Source organism: Aptenodytes patagonicus, chromosome 1 (assembly GCF_965638725.1).
Source record: "Aptenodytes patagonicus chromosome 1, bAptPat1.pri.cur, whole genome shotgun sequence".
NCBI classification, from domain to species: domain Eukaryota; kingdom Metazoa; phylum Chordata; class Aves; order Sphenisciformes; family Spheniscidae; genus Aptenodytes; species Aptenodytes patagonicus.
Genome location: NC_134949.1, coordinates 6,274,080 through 6,297,008, shown reverse-complemented (window position 1 = coordinate 6,297,008; position 22,929 = coordinate 6,274,080). Strand labels below are relative to the sequence as shown.

Below are 22,929 nucleotides of genomic sequence, written 5' to 3'. Positions count from 1 at the left end.
CTTCTCTGAGAAAGTGCTGAAAAAACTTTTTTCCAATTTCAGGCAGCTTTTCTTTTTATAGCATTTGCTAGCAGCATTGTGGTTACGGCTGAGCTCACACTTCCAACTGGAGACAGCTAGGAGCCAGGATTGCAAGTACCAGACGGGGCTTTTCTAACCTTTAGCTGTACTGATCCTTCATACAAAATAAAAAGGGAGATAAGGGACATAACACAGCTTCATCGTTAGATCATTACAGAAACTTTCAGGGTATCACGCTGTGCTAGGAAAAGATGTTTTGAAATTCAGGTGTGCTTAGCTGCTATAAAGCACTCTGGGGTCTCCATTCTAATGTTACTAGATAGCATGCATGGACAACAAAGATAGTATATAGGATCCCCTTCTTTATGAAGCACAAGTATTTATTTGTGTCTTTATTTCCTTGGCTTTCAATGAGCCCAGATGGGACATGCACCTTGTAGGAGTACCTGCTTCACCCCAATGGTCAGTATCACTCCGGTTCATCCCAGGGCAAAGGCAGACCTTGCTGGGATGAGGCTGAAATGTAAAACACATGTACACACACATATGTAAATGAGTAAATATATACATAAAGACACTTCTACCTATTAATTGGGATGCTGTGATGAAAAATTGGGACTATTTTATGGAACGTGAGGCAGGTGTATCCCCAGCTGAGTTTCATGCAAATTATTTCTCGTGAAATGTTGGCATTCCCGGAGGATATTGTGACCTGATTTTCAACACTGCCGAAGGCATTCAAATCCCGCTGGGAGCCAGAGGGGTTCAACACCTTTAAAACTCAAGGACTGCTTAATTCTGGTCAGGTGCGTAGTAGTTCCAGGATAACAGGGAGAGCAGGGCCCTATTCTTGCACCCAGGCCAAGGAAAATAATTCATTTTCCTGCTTTGTGAATTCTGCTAGCAAAGAGAGAGATTAGTGCATGACTGTTTCTCTGATGTGGAACCCTCCGGGACTGTCTAAAGAAAACATGAAAAAAGATTTTGCATATTTGTTCCCTTTTAGCCAAAGGACTCTGAGCTGAGTCCTAGCACTACATGATGGGTGCTGTCCATATACTATTTTTTACTGTATCCTTAGACAATATTTTCTGTACTGATGTTAAGATAGAAATAGCACAGAAACTTCAGGACAATACTCACTTGGGCTGGGATTTTCTAAGGGCATGAAGCTAAGGGCTTTTTATTCTGCCCACTCCTGGAATTCATATGACTTTGTTACCTAACCTTCTTTGGGTCCTAGCCTTGTTTTTTTTATCTGAAAATGTATTATTGTGATTTATGTTAGTCACAGAAAGACATGACATATATCAATCCTCTCTTTAGAAAGGGGGGCTTCTTTCTAGTAATTCAAAATTAGTTACAGAATTAATGTATATCAGACTATCAGAAAAGCTTAGTCTGTGCTCTAAGAGAAAGAGATTTTCTTTTAAATTATTGATTATTCTGCTAAAAGAAAGGACTTAAATCGAGTTTTAAATCCATGACAGCCATTGATATTTTGTAATGACCTGTGAACCAGGCTCAAGACCTGCCACTCCAGTCAGGCTCAGATTAGGTCCTTACCTGGCAATACCGCTGCCTCATGTAATTACATTTGGTGTTCCTTCGGCAAACAAGCCAGCGTCCTGTTTGGCTTTGACATTAAACATAAAGCTCCCAGTGTCATCACTGCTGCAATTTTTTGCAATTACTGCTCAGAGCTTTTTCTCTGTCACTGTGTGGCAGCACTGCTCCATGTAATGGATGCTACTTAATTTTCCCTTCAGCTTGAGAACCAGGTGAATGATCAAAGCCCTTTTGTCACTAGACCTGTCCCTGTTCCTCTTTATTTGCTGTTCTTCTCTTATCCTTCCCACACTCTCATTTTTCATCCTGCATTGTCCTCACTTCCTCAGAGGTTTTCAAATGGTTCACATTTCCCTGGCTTTAGCATTAGATTTTTTGTATGTGCCTTCCAATTATGAGGTTCTTAAGATGTGAACAATGATCAGAATTATGAAATATATGGGAGACTGTAACAGGCTTGGTAAAAAGGTGGTATTCATTCCTGTCCGCAGAGTATCTAACCTTAGGTTCCCAATTTAGATACTTAATCCTGCAAGGCTCCCTACACAATCAATAGAGACGCGTGCTCCTCCGCAGGGCTGGTCAGAGTGTCTAAATTAGATGCCTGCTCCCAATGCCTTTCCAGGCTGCCTGCTTCTCTCTATTGATTGCGTAGGGAGCCAAGGGAAACGGGTCAGATGCCTCCCGCAGGTGGTGTGAACATTCCCCTCACCCACACAGAAGCTACAAATGCTGATCTCAGCCCAGGGACCTCGCTGGAGGAACAGAGTACCAGAATCCTCTCAGCCTGATGATCCTCTGACTATATCTCAGGATTCACTTCCAGATATCAGTGTCTCTCTGCTGTGGTTACAGATAAAAACATTGCTGTGAAAGAAGAGGTAAATTGTAGCTGCTGTTTGGGGCCAAGAGCAAAAATTTGCCTAAAAGCTCTCCATACTTGGGAACAGCCACTGTTGTTGCGTGGCTTTGCTCCACGGCACGTCTGCAAATGACAATTCTCACCACAAAATTACACCCTCTACCCACCTTGTCCCCACCTCTGCTAGTAACTTCTTTTCCATAGCAAAATATGTTGAATTTTCTGGACTCTTCTGGTTCACCTGTTTCCTGCCCTTTGGCCAATTTTCAACTCATTTAGTTTTCTTTCATTCCTTTTCTTTTCACCTCATAACAACGACCAGAAGCATCGTATTAGTACTGGGGAAAATATTCGTTTATTTTCAATTAAATAGGATTTTTATCCAATAAGAATACCAGAATCTTACAAATGAGCATGAGTTTTATAGGGAAATAGGAGAATGACAGAATCCTAATAGTTAATGGTTCCTTGGTACCACCAAAGTGAGAAGGTCCACGGGGATAACACAAATAAAATCCACCTTGGGTAGAAAAGTTAACACAGTCACAGAAAAAGTTATTTTGGTTAGGAGCTGAAGCCAGGCATGTCAATACCAGACTGGGGTGAGAGGAGAAGGACGCTTTCAAGTGTCCTCAGGTGAAACATCTCTTGCAAGGGGCTTGACCCAGAACACTGCCCATTAATGGGTTGTCAGTGACTTGCATATCTTAATGTCGTACATCCCACCTTATCTTATCTTGCATCTTATCTCCCCTGTGCTGTGTCGCGTGTGGCAGCCATGAGGCAGGACAAGGAATCACCAGCGAAGCTGCCAACTGCTCGTGTGTATTTTCTTCCCTTGTACAGGAGGGAACACCAGGTAGGAGTCTGGGCTCACACCGTAAGCCAGCTGGCCCCAATACTCTCCCTGCACCGTTTTAGCTTATCAAGGCCCCATGTGTTAAATTTGCAGTGTGTTGGTGCTAAGGAAGGGGCAATGGCCTGATTCAACACAGCTGTCCGATACTGTGCAGAAACATCCTGTAACCCTCTGTGTCAAAGTGCTCGTGGTTCCTGTTTCCAGGCAGAGGAAATACTAATACATAATGAGCAAAGAAAATTATTCTGTATTTAGGGAATACTAACCCACAAATTAAAAGGGGCATTTTTATGATAAAGGATTATTTTAGTTTTGAAGGAAAAAAAAGGTTCAGGGAATTATGTCTGCCAGTCACCCAGCTCTGTCAAGGAGGTTGGAAGAGATGTTAAAAGTTGCAGGAAAATTATTGCTGAGGAGAACAAAAAGACAGAAAAGAATGCTTACTATGAGGAAAAGGCTGCAGCCCATGTCCAGTGATCATCTCTCTCGTGTGACCTACTGGCCAGTTAACCGCCATGCGTGTGCCAATCGACACATCGCTCAGAGCCAGCCCCAGCCTCACCTCTCACCCAGCGAGGAGTTACGGGGCATGGAAGGAAGGAAGCTGAGACACAGTGTGTTTATATATGTGCCAAACAGAGACGCTGTAGGAGAGGGGATTATATATGAGGGGAACTTCAGGTTACTGTGGCAGTGCATGACTGAATTAAAATTTGTAGAAAACAGTCTTTACTAGTTCTGTAGTTGAAGAAATAACTTGTGTTGCTACGTCCCTAATACTTTGCGTCGCGTACCCTCTCACTCCCCCACCATACCTCCAGTCCTCCCTATCATCCTCTCCATTAACTGAGCGAGACATGCTACGGTCTGAAGAGCACAGGTTGTTGGCAGGTCAGACACAACAGATGATTGCCCAGTGAACCCTGCAGCTTTTCTCTTATTAGAGGCGATAATTTGGGTCTCTAGTCTCTTTCTGGCCATTGGCGTTCTTAAGAGAGGTGGATACTTAAGATGGCTGAGAACGCCAACCGGCTGTCAAATGTAGCAGGAGACAAACAGTATGATCATGTTTCCAAAAGAAACCAGGCTAAAATAACCTCCACGATAATGTTAATCTCCTACATTGAAAATTACACTGTTGTTTTCACAAAGAATAGCCTCCTTCACAACAGCAACACTACAGTAAACTAGAGATTTTCATCGCTGTGTGACTGTTTTACCGAGAGCTGAGCCAATTAGTACTGGAAAGATTCTTAATATGGCAATGGACTTATCAATTATCAATGACTGTTTTAATGAACTGATCACATTAGTGAATTTTTAGAGTTCCATTTATTTTAAACAGCCAACTCTCTAGTTCATCTTCGGTTTTATTTTCACTTTTTCATTCCACTTCTATGAGAAACTTGTGCTTGGGCTACACAAGACAGGAGGAGAGATGTGTGCACGCTGATTTCCACCTCTCTTCTCATCAGAGGCAAGGAAATCAAATGCTTCCCTGATTTACATCCTGCTTAATCCCACTGACATTCATTTACTTAAATCTGGGTACATTATTTGATCTGTACAGTCCAATTAGATCTGTACAGTATGCAAAATATGAGGGTTTGGCTAGGTCTCTTTAAAATAATGTAGTTTAATATAGCACTTATTTTAAAACACAGCTACCTGCATTTCTCTTTCATCAGTATTTATGTGCTTAGTTCTGGAGGAGGCCAAAGAAGACCATTTCTAGCTAGTAATTTATTTAAATTCCACTTTTTTGATTTCTTCTTGTTTCAGGAATATTCAGGAATATATAATATAAAAGTGCGTGACTTTTGTGCTGTGATTCTTGGCACATTCAGATCTAGGAAGCCAGGAACTTCAACTGATATTACTATTCTCAGCAGGAACCTTCAGGGAGATAACAGCATACATTTGGACATCTGAGGTAAACAAAATATGATTATATGAATTAATTGTGGCTGTGAAGTTTTTCACGTTCTTCATGTTTTTCATGAACATACAGATTTGGTTGTTGACACTGGCATGAAGTTTCATTTGAATTGCTGAGGATGGAAGAGCGTCTGACTTTGCAAGCCAGCTGAATCTTGGTCCCATTTGAATTTGATGGCTGGATTCTTACGGACTTCACTGGCACCGGGTTTCCATCTGCAGGCTTTCTGGACCTGGCACAGCAATTCTCAAGCACTGACGCTAGTGGCAACTCATGACGGTTCATGAAGACCTACTTTCAGCTTTTGGATGTGCAGCGCTAATGATGTCTGTGCAGTTTCAGAGCCATAACAGTACAAAATGGAATTCAGACAGCACCTTGGCTCCCCGGTGCTCCCCAAGTTGCAGAGCAGCATAAGTACATAATTGCACAGCTTTTTGGTAGTAGAAGACCAACTACTTTTCTTCAGTGCACATTAACATTAATCAGTTGTCTAGGTCTGGATCAATCTATAGAAGTGAAATTACAGGGACATTAGGAAGGTAAATGATGTTTATTACACGAGTGCCTAAGGCTGAGAAAGTGTGAGGCTCCCCCCCACAAGACACTGTACTCCCTGCTCCAAAAAAGCTCAGGGCTGGGGAAAGGCAGCTTAATGTGTATGTAAAAGTGAAAGCTGCAATTTGATAGCAAGCATGTAGGTTATGCAGTATTTTGGTGATGCAAGACTAGTTATGAGAATACAAATGGAAAGAAGAGGGAAAGGAGAAGAGATACTGAAAAGAGGATTGTTGGAGTGACAGTAACAGGAGTGGAATGAAGCTGATGTAAAGAGATTTTGAGCACAGCGGCTGGAACAACCAACCAGTGAACGTGGGTGAAAGTCGAGCCACAACTGCAGAATGGCTCTGGGGGTGGTTGTCACTTCTGCCTCGGCAGCTGCTCTGATGGCTTGCTTTTTCCCCATCCGAGACCTGGTTCCCCCAGAAATGGGGACTGCTGTCATTTTAGGTGTGAGCCAGAACTAGTTTATTTTTTTCTCCTTCTGAACTTCCTTTTTAAGCAGACTTAAGGAGTGAAACACACAGCGTACATGGAGGGATGTTTGCAGTAATGTGTTGAAAATATTGGCCCAGATCACATTTAGGAACTAAAGCTAGGTATCCACAAGCTAAATTAGAGCAACTCTAATGCTGGTTTTAAATTAAGGCTCACAGCCTCATTGATCACGTGACACAAAACTAGAGATGTTTTGATGTCCCCTTGTTTCTTCACTACATCAGCTCTAGGCCACGTCAGGATTTGTCCTCCGCTGAGGGAGTTCTCCTGTAACACATTGAGCTGTTTGTTTCTTCCATCTGCTTGTATCTGCTGGAGCAGGATTAGAATTTGTCTTGAGGAGTCCCCATTTTCTTTTTATAGCTTCACACTGATTCACCATGGGAAGGGGTTCAGGTATGAGGAATGTTGCAGGCTGTGAACTATATCCTGCTCAGCTGTACATCTACAGCTTCCACTCATTGGTAAAAAAAAGACTGACATGCAGCCAAGAGCATAATTTGGTCCTGTTCCAGTTATTAGACCTGCATAACTTGGTACTGCTCAGAAATAGTTTTCTGGATTTTGGAAGCCTGTTACTATCTTTAGGAGACTCTGTTACTCTAGTAGGAAGAGGCAGGCTTTTGATGAAGAATAATTCTCCTCTCCATATCCTCAAGCCTACTGTTCCCCTTCCAGTTATGGCCAAACTTGACAGCTGGAACAAAAGAGTCAGTCTCCTTTCTTTGTATGGACAGGTAATTTGTATCTGCATTCTGTCCAAGATGCTGAATAAACCAAAAAGCGTGGGTTTTTTTCACCTATTTCTTTGATCCAAGCAACTCCTGTCCCCCAAAAGGAAATAAAACAATGTCCAATCCTGCAAAGAAAACAGTAAAGAACAAAATATTATTTTAATACTTTTTTAAAAAAGCTATCCTTACTTAGAAACTTTAGGTATAGCTGATCCAGCTGGGGGTAGGAGAATGCAGTGGATGAGCCCATCTCAGTGTCCCTTCCAGTTATGTTTTCTATGATAATATGATTGGGAAGAGGATAATTACCAGCAATATCCAGTGTGAACACAGGAGCAGATTTGGAGTGCTGCCTGATTACAAGGTATTTGTCTAATGCTCATCGTCATTGTATGAGAATGCTTTAATTAGCATTGAAAACATTTAGTTACGTAGACCATCTCTGGCAAAAATAGATTGTGTGCCTGATGTTTTTTACACTGTATTAAATGCTAAGTATTTAGACCTACATGGGCACACAATGTCATCACCTGAAAACACTAAAACCTTGATTTTCATTTGTGACAGAAATACCAAGAATCATGAAGATTGATAATGTATCAACATTGTTTTTGATGTTGAAATGACTGAAAGTATCAACCAGGCAGCAGATTTCAATGCAAGGTAAACATTTTCTTGTCAGTAAGGATGAACGATCACAAAGTGTGTTTTATCTACACAAAAATAGATAATCAGCTTATAATCATGAAGAGGACAAATGATCCTGAGCTATTTCTACAAAGGCAGATCCTGTTCTGGCATCTGAACAGCTGAGTAGGAGGTATGTATATATTTAAAGACAAGATAGCACACATACAGAGCAGATTCCTGTTTGGTTCTTATACTGGTTTATATTCAGCTCTAAATGTCGTTCAGAGTGTATTTTCCAAACTGTTTACTTCTCTCCATTTAGTTCATCAAAGTTATTCAAATCTGGATTTTAAACCTGTGTTTCTACAAAGTTGACTGGAAGCAGATTAATTTACCTAATGTAAAGGTTAGACTCGGCACACAGATTAAGACACCTAAATTTAGGTGTCTGTGCGTAGGTGTTTACATGTGAGCTAGCTGTCGTAGCTCCCATCGCGGTCAGAGGAGGCACCTATAGTTGGTTAGCTTGATAGCGCTCAAGATACATTGACTATTGATCAGATCACCGTTATCCGTAAAGGAAGCTTAGACACCTAACTCGCATCTTGAAGACACATATTGTTAGGTGTCTCAAACTGCAAACTGAACCCGATTTCAGGCATTTATAAAATAGACATCTAAAGCTGACTAAGTACTTATTGAGTAGTTTCCCAGCATAATCAATGAAGAGCGGGTCGGTGGAGCTTAGGGTGTGATTAGTCCAATCAACTATAAGTGTCTGTTTTATAATGAGCTGAATCATGCCCTGAACTCCTTTGACTAGCCCTCCAGCAACCAGAATGTGAGCCTACACACCTAGTTTACATATAGGCACATACATTGTAGACACCTAAGGTTAAGTGAGATTGATCCTACCTAGGTGGCTATTAGATGAGGAGATCCTCTCGTCTGACTTCTCGCATGAAACAGGCTGTAGAACCGAGTTCAGCAGTCTCTGGATAAACAGTCTCACAAAAAAGGTGATTAGATATACTTGTGACCCTGCTCACCTATGGCTTGCCCGGAGACTCTGCACATACCAGGCTTTTCCAAGCTCTTCCACAAAGTCTAGACAAGGAGAAAAAAGATCCCTTTATGCACAGTAAGGGTGGGGGTTCACCACCGATTCCTTCTCCCCATGGGAAGGATTTGGGGGGTGACTGATGTAGGACACGACATGAGCATGCCTTTGCATCTCAATGCAGATGTTCCAGAACAAAATTATCACGAAAAGGCTGATGCAGCTTGTGTGACAGATTTTCATAATTGTATGGAAAGTCCAGGATGTATTTTAAGTGACCAACTGTGTGTCATGTAATTAACTGATACAGTGGATATGTTGGCCCTGTCAGAGGATATTTCTGAACTCTTTGTACCAATTAATTTTACAATGAACTTACTCCATTTTCTGCATTTTCCCAAGTGCAGATTTCACCCTTTATCTTAACCAAAGTGTGAGCAGCACCCTGTATTTTCCGTCACGTCCCCTGCTTCTAATTAAAATTCAACTATGGGTCAAGTGGCTGGAAAGAGTGTATACAGACTAGGATCTGCCTTGTATAAAAAAAGTTACAAAAACAGGATGTGTTTTATTTGACTGGAGTGAACTTAATGGTCAGGGGTCATTTTCATTTAAGACACATTTTTTCTCATGGTTTTCAAATGTATTTTGTTTCTTAAATGACAACAAAAATAAAACACATTTTTCTCAGCATTTTTTCTTAAGGATCTCAAGGCACTTTACTGGCAGTAATTTGCTACATCTTGCAGTCTCCTATATGGTGAATATATCAGTGCTTGCCTTATCTGCTTTCTCAGCTTTCAGGCTTACTTCCCTCCAGTGGGAGGGAAGACCCTGGGTGCTTTCCAATCTATAATTATTAAGAGGACAGAAACACCATATACTTTTATGTACAACTTATTTTTTTCTGTTACTTATGTTTTTCTTCGTATGTCTTCCCAAACTGAAAACTTGGTAATGGGCTCTTCCTCTGTTTCACTGGCATGCTATACTTTTCCCTTGTTTTTAACTACTCCCCAGCGAGTCTCCGGTTTGCCCTGTTCCATTCATTCCCTCTGGAAGGGTTTTCAAGTTTTGAAAGTTCACTTCAGGAAGATTTCATAATAAGAACTTAAGGAAAATAATATAATCTTGCTTTAAAACACTTCCTTCCTCTGTTTTGCTGATGAATTATAACAATTCACAATACCATCTGGCCAGCAACTGGTACAGAACTTAATTCATTGTTTTAAATATATTTGTTTCTTTTGGTTGTAGAGCACATAACATGAGGATTCCCTAGCTGCTGTTCTGTGATCAGACAGACCCAGACTACAACATCAGATCAAGATGTGCCCACGTGTTTGGAACTGGGCTAGAAATAGCCTTGGCAAATGATCTGTAATCTTACAGTGAATTAGAATGCAAGTCCTACAGTGGAGGCCAAAATGCAGGTCTGAATTTTGCAGCTTGATCCATTTTCCACAATCAGAGAAAAACCTGAAGAGAAATCCAACCTTCTCCTTTGTAAGGGGACTTTGTAGAAACTTCTTAAGCTCATAGATCAAATTCAAAATGAGAAAGGAACCTGTTTTCTGAATCCAGCTTTGATGTAACTCAGGCTAATGGGAATATAACTGGACAAGAAGTTTTCATGAGTTTTCTACAATCTCAGTTTTGAGGCATCTCCCAGAACAGTCTGGGAAGTTGGATGGTCCTCCAGACCAAAGTCAAGGAAGGATAGCCTCCATTCCAAAACCCAAGTGCAAATTAAGCATAGTCCAGTTCTGAATTTGATCATGCATGGATCGGGAGTGTTGGTGCTGATGTGGAGGGGAAGTGCTGCACCTGAGCCTCTCACCAGATCATTTGAAGCACTTACTGCACAAGGTGAGTGAGACTACAGGGCTTTCTAGGTCCTCCCTCCAAGCAGATTTGGAGCACATGCGAGTATCAGACATTTAATACATAATTTGAGGCCTGATTCAGTGTGGATCCTAAGGTGGCGCAATTTCAGTGAAACTACCCCTCCGTATGCTACAGCCAAAGTTCATTTAATTCACTTGTGTGTTTTTGAAAGGACTGTGAAAATGAAGAATTACTCGAAACAGTCTCTAGTGATTATGGATGTCCTTACAGCCCTTACCATAAAGTGAGTGTTATGGTGTAAATGTACAGACCACTTAGCAACAGAGATTCACCGTCTGTCCCATGAACAGATGTTAATCTTCAGTGTCAGTGCTGCTCCAGCCATAACCTCGCTCACCAATGTCCTGTTCAGTGCTGATTTTTTGATACAGATCTTTTGATCGCCAGCTTTTTCATATAAGCTGTGGCTGGATAGTAAGAGGCTGTCGGAGTTTCCCTTTGTTCAGTGTCGACGACGGAGCGGGAGTTGCGATTCCGGAGTAATGACAGATCTCAATATGAGTATGGTCATTCTCCTTTATTTACACTTATAACAGGGCTTATATAGTTAACTGCTATGGACACGCGCTACCTGCAGCTTGCAGATAGGTTACAGCCTTGTGTTCACGCGCATCTATGCTCTAGCAGATTGGCCTGTTCTTTCTGATCATGTGAAATGCCTTCATGGTCTTTATCTTGTTTTTCTCCTTTCAACTGCACATTCCTTTCTCCGTTATTTACTGCTTAAGTGCCTTGTCATGCCAGGTGGTGCAGTGTTTGCTCATTAAAATCAAACTCAGGAATGTCCGTTAGTGAGACTCCCATTCCCACATCTCCCCCTTTTTGTTTTACTAGAAACACTGCTGAAACCGATCTTTCAATCATTTTTCGTATACATTGCAACAAACAGGGTACACAACACAAAAATGCATATAAATACTATTACACATATCCCTCTTAGCTTGGCTAGTCCTTTTAACCAGCCACGAGGAGGAGCTGTCTGATACCCGCAAGTCTGCAAACGCAGCAGCCAGGGGGTCTTTCTCCCCTGTCACTCCCCCATCATTCACCGGAACGGATGGGGTGGCTGGGCACGCTCTTCATAACAACCTATAATTGGTTAATCACAGCTGTCCACGCACTCACAACACCTTCGGACACGCTCTTCATAACAACCTGTAATTGGTTAATCACAGCTGTCCACGCGTTCACAACACCCTTCTCATCGGTAGCTGCCGGCTGGTCCCGCCGATCTCTGCCTCCTCCTTATCCCGGGTGTTGTTCCGCTGTTGTTGTTCATCACGTAGTGAGGCTCCTTCTTCTGCTCAGGGAAGGATGGTCAAGGTCACCAGCCGTCTTTGTCAGCATATCCCTGCTACTGTTAAAAACATGGGTTGCTCATGGATACTAGATTGTGCCCCTGCTGTACCAGCCACTCCTCCACAATTCCCCCTTCTTGTTTTTGAGCAACCCAGACTTGATTAACAATTTTCATAATTGCTTTCTTCACACAGCTAAAAATTATACAAGAGCATATACTTATTACTAATATAACAATTAAAATGCGTAAGCTTTCTTTTATTAAACTTATTATCCAAGATGGCAGTTCCCCAAATATATTCTTAAGCCAGGTATCGAATAAGCCGTGATCTTGTTGAATATTCTTGGTGTGGTCCTTTAACCATTGTAGCTGTTTGTGGATTGACTCCCCATGGTCAGACAGATTCATACAACACATCCCTTCAAAATCCTCACACCCATGTCCTTGTGCTAATAACAGAAAGTCAATAGCAGCTCTATTCTGTAAAATCGCATGATGGAAGCTATCCTGATCTGCAAGTAATTTTTCAATAAGCTCTGTTGTCACATCAGCCTGCTTTTTAGCCCAACAAGCTAATTTCCTTACCTCATTTAGGGCCCTCGCAGCTGCAGCGCCTGGTACAAATAGTGAAAGGAAGACCTTTTCGGTGTCGCTAGGCAGAATTACGTCATCACGACAGTCTGGGGAAAGACCCGTGGCGGCTCTTTTTCGTCTTTGTTGTTGCCCTTTTCTTGTTACGGTTTTCCACCAATTTTCTCCCAGGGCCAACAAGGTCCATTTTCCTAAGTAGCATGGCCCTCCTACAGCATTTGCTGGGATACCCTGCCAGGCCCTGTCCCCACATATTAAAAATACCTGTGGGGGCAACGCCTTTGGGGTACCATTGTTCCAGATTCCTATTCCTCCCTTTGTTTCCGGTCCAGCCGCTCCTAAAGCATAGCTATTACCACTGTCATTGGTACCACAAAAATCGCCCGCATCCTGATACTTGTAGTAAGATGCGTGAGAGGTGACATTAGTCCACCCTGTCCAATTTCTTGCCTGGTAGAAGTGGATACCCGTCTGTAGGGGTCCCCCAAATATAAAACATGTCTGAGTCCAATTTTTAGATGTATTTCCAACTCGCATCGACCCTAATAGTTCCAACTCCTGGGGATTCCAGGGTAGCGAGTGATTTAATCCTTTTATCAAGTTAGCACTACAGTTGCTAGTTGCAGTCACATTAGTACAACTGCCAGTACTGAACCTGGCAAAGTCACCTTCCTTATATCCAGGCATACCTAACAAACAAGTCCTAAACGGCTCAGTTGCTGAGGCGAGGGAAAGGCAAAACGCGGGCTGCCCTGTTTTATTTGCCCAGGTTACCCACATATTTTCCCTTGGGTTAATGCGATGTATAGTTGCCGACCCTGGGATTATTAAGATTAGCCCAATTACGATCACATCTGCCTGGCTCAACATTTTCTCTTCTAGGCGAATTGCCTTTCTTTTTTTGGTTTGGTGGTTTTTTTTTTTTTTTTTTAATTTTTTTTTTTTTTTTTTTATACAAACAATAATCAATTTGGCAGTTTCGTGAACTGTATTTCGTGTCCAGTGGTTATTAATATTCTATACAGCACTATTTCTTTCAGATCGCAAGTTTCAGATCACCTTTGTGCGCGCGTGCACCGGGCCCACCACTTCTTATCACAATGGTAACACTGACACAATACTCACGGTACACACCGTAGGCACTCTTTGTTTTTGTTTTTTTTTTTGTTTGTTGGGGGTTTTTTTGTTTTTTTTTTCTTTTTTTTCTTTTTTTTTTTTTTCCCCACGTATCGCCCCCCACAAGCAATCGACAAAATGACTATACGCTTCAGTGGCACCTTGCTGTACAGAACTAAAAGATGGAGTGGACGAACCGGGTAAGGCTAAAAAGGCATCTAGCACCAGTTTGGCAGACAACTGCAACAAAGCAATAGGAAAAACCAACTGAGCATTAATATCATTAAACCTTCCCGTCCCCGTTATCATTTCCGCGGTAATCCCATAGAGGGGATCCCCCTGCGTTTGATGCTGTGCCGCAGCACTTGCCGCCCGCCGTGACCATTCCGACCCCCACAACAAATACTGCGTAGGTGACAATAAAAGCCTCATAAGGTTTTGGCAGTCAGCAGGGCACATCAGGTCAGCTGAAAAAATCCAGATTACAATTTGACGTGAAGCTTCTGATTTTATCCCATACTGGGACACAGTGTTTTTTGCTTGCTGTAGGATTTTCCAATCGTGAGGTGCCCACTTATTGCCGTTATTCTCTTGCAGCACAGGAAAAGCACTCGCCCCCAAGCTGGATACCGCTTGCCACTGCCCGTCCAGCATAGCGTCTCTAGCCACTTCGCTCCAGCGTCTGGGCTGAACCGTCGCTGGTGGTCCAGAGAGGCAAGGGGGTAGGGATTCCCCTGACGCCCCGGACAGGTGCTCCATCCCTCCCCTCTGGGCTGTAATTGTTAAGTCCTGTAACTGTTGCACTACCTCCTTCAGGAGCTCATTAGTCTCAGCCATACTCTGTTCTTTGCTGTCACCCTGTGGTGGAGTAGACGCACCTGAAGAGACTCCTAGAGGTGGGGCTGTTGGCCACGGAGGGGTTAACGGAACCAGCCGCTCCTCCTCTCCGGGTCGTCGCTCTTCCGCGACCGCCTCAGGTGAAAGAGGGGCCCCGTTACCGCTAGTTTCTGCATCTTTGCAGTCCGTAAGCGGAGGGTACGTTTCAAGCAGTTCAGAAGCGCCGTCACCCCCCAGAACACTATACTTGGCTTCCAAGGCAGTTCGTTTGGGGGTACCCGACATACCTCGGACTGCAGACGGCCCAAAGAACCGAAACAGTCCAGATGTTGTATTCTTCGGTCTATCAGGCAAGGGTTCTGGGGCTAGCATTTGAGTGGCTGCACAAGCCACCTTTCTTTCAGCTTTCATGGTTTTTAAAGTCTCTAACACAGACCTCCATAGTTCCCGCACTGTTTTAATCTCCTTCTTTGACTTTTCATCCCCCGTGATAGTCTGCTCCCACATAGTATTGCCAAGCTCTCGCCACTCAAGGTCAGAAAAAATAGTTTGACTGTCCTTAAAATGTCCCCAACGTTGTCCTAATCAACGTACATAATTGTTTTACCGTTGTCTCGATCCCTCTCTTGGAGAGGATGCTTACGAGCAACACAGCTGCCGCCTCTGTTTCCATGATAGCGGTCGCTCACTGGGAGGCAGTTGGCCAGACTGCTCCGTTATCTTATCCCCCTCCGATCATCGGGATAGTACAACTCCCAGCCGCTTTTCTCCCGCTCCCCTTCTCTCGCTGCTCTTACCGCAGTCTCGAAGATATGCGCCGAACCATCCTCTGCTACCAGATGTCGGAGTTTCCCTTTGTTCAGTGTCGACGACGGAGCGGGAGTTGCGATTCCGGAGTAATGACAGATCTCAATATGAGTATGGTCATTCTCCTTTATTTACACTTATAACAGGGCTTATATAGTTAACTGCTATGGACACGCGCTACCTGCAGCTTGCAGATAGGTTACAGCCTTGTGTTCACGCGCATCTATGCTCTAGCAGATTGGCCTGTTCTTTCTGATCATGTGAAATGCCTTCATGGTCTTTATCTTGTTTTTCTCCTTTCAACTGCACATTCCTTTCTCCGTTATTTACTGCTTAAGTGCCTTGTCATGCCAGGTGGTGCAGTGTTTGCTCATTAAAATCAAACTCAGGAATGTCCGTTAGTGAGACTCCCATTCCCACAAGAGGCAAAGGCTAGCTTCACATTAATGACACGGGGTAAAGTTCTTATAATTTATTTTTAGTTCCCCAAACCAATCTAGTCCTCAGATTTAGATTCTTTAAAGCGAACGTTGCCCTATACCCAACACGATCTTTTCTCGTATGTTGCCTCATTTACACATGCTCATATAATTTCCACATGAACTATAGCATATTGTAAAGCTGTGTCGTATTCTTTTAATTTTTATACTGAAGGATTTCAAATGGAACCTAACATAATTAGATTACATGTAATCTCTTCCCATTTTGATCCTATTCTCAAGAGTGTTTGCAAAGAAGCTTACTTGAGTCTTAAATGCACAACTTTAAATCATGCTGACGGTGATGAACAGAGAAGCACACTCTTAGAAAAACATACCGATGTGCAGGACAAAACCTCATGACTTTATCAAGTAAAATAGGTATCTCCATCGGCAGTGTCTGCTTTAAAATCATGGACACTCAATTCTTTAAGCTTCTGCACAAAACCTGTAACAAGTTGATTCAGTCTTTCCTTATCCATTTCTCCCCTGAATCAACACAACCCTTATTAATACCTGCTCATAACAGGGTTCCCAAAGAGATGGTATAGTGTCTATTAAGGTGTCAGCCTTCGAGATAAAGTGCAGTTTAGAAGCATTTTCCAACAGCCATCACCTTCCTGGTAGTATATTAGAAGAGATTATGCGTTGCCAGAGACAGCAAGCCTTGTCAGGTCAGAGCAAAACAACATTTTAAGCCGATTGGCTCATATATCTCAAGGTATGTGTGTCCTTGCACAAATTCACTTTCTCCTCAACCCAGTATTTAAGAAAATCCACCTTTCATGATGTTGATTGACCTGAAGTGTGGTCAGATTGAATCCTGCCTATTATTTTGAGGTTAGGGAAGGAGAAAAAACTCCAAATGTGATAGTAAATTACTGGATTATAAGGAAACTTTGAGGAAAAAAGCCTGTTATTTGGTGGTTGGTGCCTCATCTTTCAGAAAGCTCTTCTTTGCATAAAAATTTTTTGACAGGATAAAGCATGTTTACACTCCAGAGGTATTTGCCAAATGTTTGGGGAGCTTCATACTGCTTTACAGCCTAAAGCTGGCTCTGTTTGCCAAAGATGAGGGCTGCCCTTATTAACGATGGCGGCTGTCTACAAGGTCCCCTGGCTTCCTTACAGGATGAAATTGGGTAACTGGTTCCTAGTAAGACCTGGTGTAAACACCAGCCTCAGCAGTATCTGTGAGCACATCTTCTTCATCAGCCAGGAATGTGAATTACCCCACCGTCCCCGTATTTGGGCCGTCTTACTGCCAGTTGGGCGATGGCCCTACCGTGGGAAATGAACTCAGTTGCTTACTGGTGTGAAACAGCTTGAGAGAGCTTGGCCACCCTCTAGTTGGCTTGTTTCACTCTGCAGTTGCCATATGGGCTTGGTTAGGGAAAAGATGAACGGACAGGACTTCCATTTCCCTGGTAAGCTATTTCTACAGTTAAGGCTTCATAGGAAACCTTCACGCTGCTTTACCCCGAACAGGAGGTTGACCGAACACAGATGGTTCAAGGCAGAGGAGGAGGAATGTGCTTAAAAGCCCAACTTGCAACCCCCCTTTCGTGTTGTGCTATATAAATTCTACATGAAGTGAAGCCAGGAAAAGACTCTAAATACCACGCTGTTAGAAAAAATATTATTTTGGTCTTCCACAAGGAGCTTTACCTGAATGAACTGAATATATTTCTTCTCCATCAGTCATTTACGCTTCTCTGTCTGCTTGTTGCAGCAGCAAATGGACAAGGTCATAAAGATTTAACTTTTGCACTACATTAGACAAGTAATTACACCTTTTGCAGGATACACTATTATAGCACAGAGCATCTACACATTTTATGATAGGCTCCCCTTTTCATTTGCTTGTAACTTCATGAAAATGTATCCCTTTGAGGTTTTTAAATTTGTTGGTATCTAAGAAATGATTGTTAACTTTGAGTTACTTCTGACATTCTGGTGGTTACGCGTGAGTGGTAATAAACTTTACTCTAATAGTGACTGTGCTCTGAAAACTGACTCTATAAAATAGTCATGAGATTCCAGGTTCCTTCTCTTACTGTAACTGTATCAGAACTTCAGAGTTTACAGAAACATACCTTCCAACTACTGTACTGGAAAACCACACTAAGGCACACAAAAGATGAAGCTAATGTTTTGTTTTCTTTTGTTGTGCATCATTGCCAATAAGACTTAATCTTCTGTCTTCTTACCCGTTCCTTTTCTTTCTCCGTTCTATGTCCTACCCTTCCTTGATTTGAAAACTGTATGATTTGATTATAGCTTTTCCCTCTCTTTCATCAAACCCCTTCTCCTCCTGCTGTGGGAGCAGGATCAAATCTGGTTAACAAGAATCTAAAATTCTGGCTCAGGAAAACACCCCAATGTCATGTTTCAAACACATCCTATGCTTCAGTTTTGATACAGCCACACGTGCCTTCTTCAGTCAGGCTTTCTAACTTTTGCATTTTCTACGCATAGATCCCAGGGATCTCTGGGAAGTTGTGTGACATGGGATATACAGGTAAGTGACACATTTTTGGTGTTGTGATGTTTTTCAATTCACTGAAAAACTACTTGGGATTAAGAAGACATTGTAAAAAGTTGTACTGTATCAGTGTATCAAACTTTGTTCTATGTGTACTTATAGATAAAAGAATACTGAAAGCTAAATCAACATTTAAAAGAAACGAGAGAATATTGAAGTAATGGAAGGAGTAAGATGGAAGCGAATGGAAAAGGCAAGAGAACACTAGAGGAGACAGAAAATTTGGGAAAAAAGGAAGGAGATGAAGAAAATCTGTCTTGACAGACAGAGGGGACAGAAATAGCCCCTTTCATCAGGCAGTGACAGCAAGCGCTGCAGACATTCAAATCCAGTTCCCAGGGCAGGAGCCACCAAAAGCAGGAAGAGAGGCCTGAATCAGTGAAACCTGAACCTCAGCAAACCAAGGGAGCCTGTAGACAATGGGACTGAGTGAAGGCAAGCGAACAATCAAGACCAAAAGGAAAACAGTCTCTTAGGCAGCCAGAAAAATCACATCAGCAGTCAATAAAGAAGCAAAGGGCAAACCCTCCTGCTTAGAGTCCCACTCCCATCCCTGCTTTTAACACATCTCTTCCTCAATACAATGCAGTGTTTCCATATAAGATGGTGGGCTGATGCCACCACGCGTGTACAGGCAAACCTCTGCCTAAATCATCAGTTCTGCAGAACTGGCTGATGCGAAGCTCCTGGAAATGTCTATGACATGACCAAGCAAGTGACGGACTGAAAATAACACCTGAAACACAGTCACCCACAACTTTAATTTTGGGGGAAATAAACAAAAGCAAAACCAGCAGGTGGTATAGCAGCTGAGTACCTTTAATCTTATAAAATATTGATGTACTTCATGATACTGGAAAGAATAGCCATCTGGCACCTATTGTTCACAGTCCTATAAACACTTGGTATCAAATCAGATATTTTGAGTTATATCCTTTGTAATGATTAGAGTAGGTTTCAAAAGTGACAAGCCTCAAAATTTGAACGGGCAATTGTTTGAATTTAAGACTAATAGACAGGCTTGTATTTGTTCAGATACCTGCAGGATCTTCTGAGCCACTCACTCTCGGGGTACATGCCTGTGCATAAATGGTTTGTATTTTGAGTGACACAGAAAAAACACATTAGCTCATGTGCCTTAAAAATGATCTGCAAGCAGAAGTGGAAATGCCATATGCCACAGAAAATATGCTGAAATCCCACACGCCACAGTAGATAAGCCAAACCTACAGCAGAAACACAATTTGAAAAGAAACAGTCCAAAAACAGTTTTAAAAATTATTTTAGGACCAACAAACTTCTACTAACTGCTGTCTTTTCAGTTCACAGAAATGCATAATTTTGTAAAGTCAAAGTCAAGCTCTTCAGGGCTGCAGCTGTGTCCTTATGTGAATTTGTATGTATGGCTGCCTTAGGGATAGGCCACCACAGCAAAGTGCTCCAAAACTTTTATGGACTTCCAGTCTACAATTGCCAATTAACAGCCTGGGTTTTGATTTTCAAAGCCGTCGTTATTCTGAAACCTCGCTCTGTCAGGGATTACAGCTCTTTCAATGACTTGTTGAGGCAGTTGACGGCAAAAGACATGTATGTGCACCAGTATGCACACAGCCCTGCAGAGCCGAGTGTACTCTGAAGACTTGGGAAGCCCAGGAAGGAAGAAAGAAACTCAAGAAGGAATCTTGAGGGGTCATCAAATTCATTCCCTTGTCCCATGGCAAGACTCAAATCTCACAGGGTTGATCAGTTGATCAACTGTAAGCGCAGACTGTAAACCTGACTTGAAGACAGACAAAATTATTTCCATGAGATGTTGCAGTTAGCTCATATAATGCTGCACATATGCTTTGTGTTCTGCTTAATTTTGTTTTATTGAAGAGAATGGGTTTCATAAGCTTCATCACTAAAAAAACCAAAGGGTGAAGCACATTGAGAAATAATTGCTGATGAAAATCTCAGAATTTTTACAATATGAATTCTTGTGTTCGTCTGAAGTCCAGTAGGAAGGACTGCAATGTTACAGAGGATACTTTAAAAGGGAATGTTAATACTCCGTTCTTTTGACTCTGGCTTTGTAGTATCGCTGCCCAATAATGTCAGTGGCCGTGCTGAGTGCTCAGCATCTTGATGCGGTATATCCTAAGTGCGAGCTTGATGAGATGAAATGTTAGTTTGCAAGGTGTTCGCTTCTGTATCTCCAGTCATAGCTGTAGGTGGCTAGTACATCATCCGAGTTAAACACAGACTGGGTCACCTTTTGATGTAAACACTGAATGTTCCCTAACATCAACAGATAATACCAGTTCAGAATGTAATTCAGTTGAAAGGTCTAGACTGTATCATAAATGTGAGTCCAAGCCCAACAGAAATCCAAATCTGCCTTTCATCTCTCCAGTCCACGTTCACACTCGGTAAGCAAACTGCAGCTTTCCCGCTAAAAGAGCAGATGGACTCGACACAGGCAAGTTTTCTACCATGTAACCCACACTGCTCATCCTACCGACATGACATGGAAGGTAAATCGGCACGATGGGAATCGCATGAAGCCAAGCAGTATGGGGTCGGTTGGCAGGCGACATAAAGGACTAGTTTTCAGGGCAGTGTAGATGTAACAGGGGTCAAAGACCGGTGAGAACCATGCTGAGATTTGCCTGCTTCCTGGGGCATGCTCCTGCAAAGACAGCAGAGACACAGGCAATGTCTCTTCTATGTTCTTGCAACGCCACATAGATCTTTGAGCATTATAAATAACAACGATTGCATACACTTTCTCAGACTAAGAACTGTAATAAAAAATGAAGTGTCGGTAGAAATGATATTGCAGGATTTGTACGTGGGAGTAGCGATAAAACAAGTATGACATCACTGTCAGCCTCTTGGAAAGCTGTGATTTTAGAACTGTTCCACATCCTAGTTATAGTAGTGCAACAGGAAACAATGAGCATATGGGGAAACAAAAACGATGATAGATAGTTTGAGAATGTATGAAATAGAGATGAGATGGTTCAGATCAAGTAGAGAGCTCCCTGTGGAAGACATTTATCTTAGCTAATTAGCCATTTTGGGAGGAAACAAATCCCTAGCTGGAAGGAAGCTAAGTATGTATTTATATTCCAACACCTTCTAAAATTTTTAAGACAATTAAGACTTGAAATTGGAAGGAGTCAGATCCGACCACAGTATCCCTCTTGGGATTTATGGGATACTGACAGGCTAGTTAATCACAATTACTTTCTGAAATGTATTGCAAAGCAATAAATAATTTGTTTTGTTACACTTCCTCTGCACGAGAGGAAACATTTAGACAAAAGCGATCCGAGCTGCTATGTCTTACTGCCTTTAGCCATTTTCTCCTACGTAAAATGAATGTCATATGCAACCATGCTCATACACAGCTATGTAGATTTGCTAGATTCTCAGAGACGGGGAGATGTGCTGGCATGTGTATTTGCCACGCTGGGGATGATACTTCCAGTTTTTCCAGAAGTAACACTATTCAGGCTATTTTTCATCTAAAATGAGACAGAACTCAAAGGACAGAAAGCCTATTAAAAAGTGGTAATATCTGTGGAGAAGATTTACTGATCTGCGGCTAACCAGTCAGTAATTATTCAACTCATCTAATCTACCCTGGAATAATGGAGCAGTGCTTTCTCCAAATTGTCACGAAATGTCCTTGTATTACAAGATTTAGAAAAATTAATATCAGAAGTTAAGAGCCCCACAACTCATAGTGCAAGTTGTCTGGAACTGCTTAAAGAGTTTATCTTTAGTAGATTATGCTAAATTCCTTGGTTACTATTTGAATAGGAAGTATCTAACTATAATTATTACACAAACACAGGATTGTTTAAAAAGCTCAAAACATTTACTGAACATTGCTCTTTTTATATCATTACTGGATGTCTTTTGGTAGTACATTTTAACTAGTGTTTATTTTAGTCTTGCTTCTAATGTAACATCATATTTTACTGCTACTTCAAATTCCCTCTTAACCACAATGGTTTTCTTTTTAAACCAAACTCGCCCCTTCTGGTCATGACACCGCTGTGGCATTTGAAATGTCTAATAGTCCTAAGCAGCTGTTGGTCGCACTTCTATGCTTCTTCCCTTCCAGTTTTGTTTGTAACTTGGTTTACTGCCCCATGCAAAGCACAGGGATGTATATGCATAAGAAATTTGCAGAGAGGGAGTGGGAGCACTCTGCTTAAGGAAGAGGTAGGGCTGGGATCAAAGCCGTCCCTCTTTTGATGTGTGCACAATGCCAAGAGAGCTGGAATGAGCAACCTGGCCTATCCCGTCGCATGTATTTTCACACACAAGCCTGAGAAATTCACCCATAAAGCTGTACTTCAACCCTCCAACAGCCAATGCTGGTGGTTTGCCAGAGAAAACCACAGAAGCAGAACGGGGTTTTCAAAATGAGGGTCTTGGTGGTTCACGCAGCACAGCCTAGCGGCCAGGATAAATCTGAGGGGCACAAGGCCCGTTTTGTGTTTTTCGCCCTTTTTCTTCAACAGGATGCCTGCTCCTGACAGGTGCCTCAGTGCTGATGCGTGGCCTCAGCCTGCGGCACCAGGGTGACCGGCCGGGCATTTGCCCGAGCTGGGTGT

General features: G+C 42.3%; 1 long non-coding RNA gene across 1 annotated transcript; it reads left to right on the top strand.

Annotated features, from left to right (window-relative positions):
• Positions 1-2,823: 2,823 nt before the first annotated feature.
• Positions 2,824-18,532, top strand: LOC143167078 (uncharacterized). The gene is made up of 7 exons (XR_012996495.1): positions 2,824-3,311; positions 5,094-5,244; positions 5,323-7,407; positions 7,611-7,706; positions 9,991-10,602; positions 18,250-18,292; positions 18,419-18,532. It is a non-coding gene; the product is annotated as an uncharacterized LOC143167078 (long non-coding RNA).
• The last annotated feature ends 4,397 nt before the right edge of the window (positions 18,533-22,929 follow it).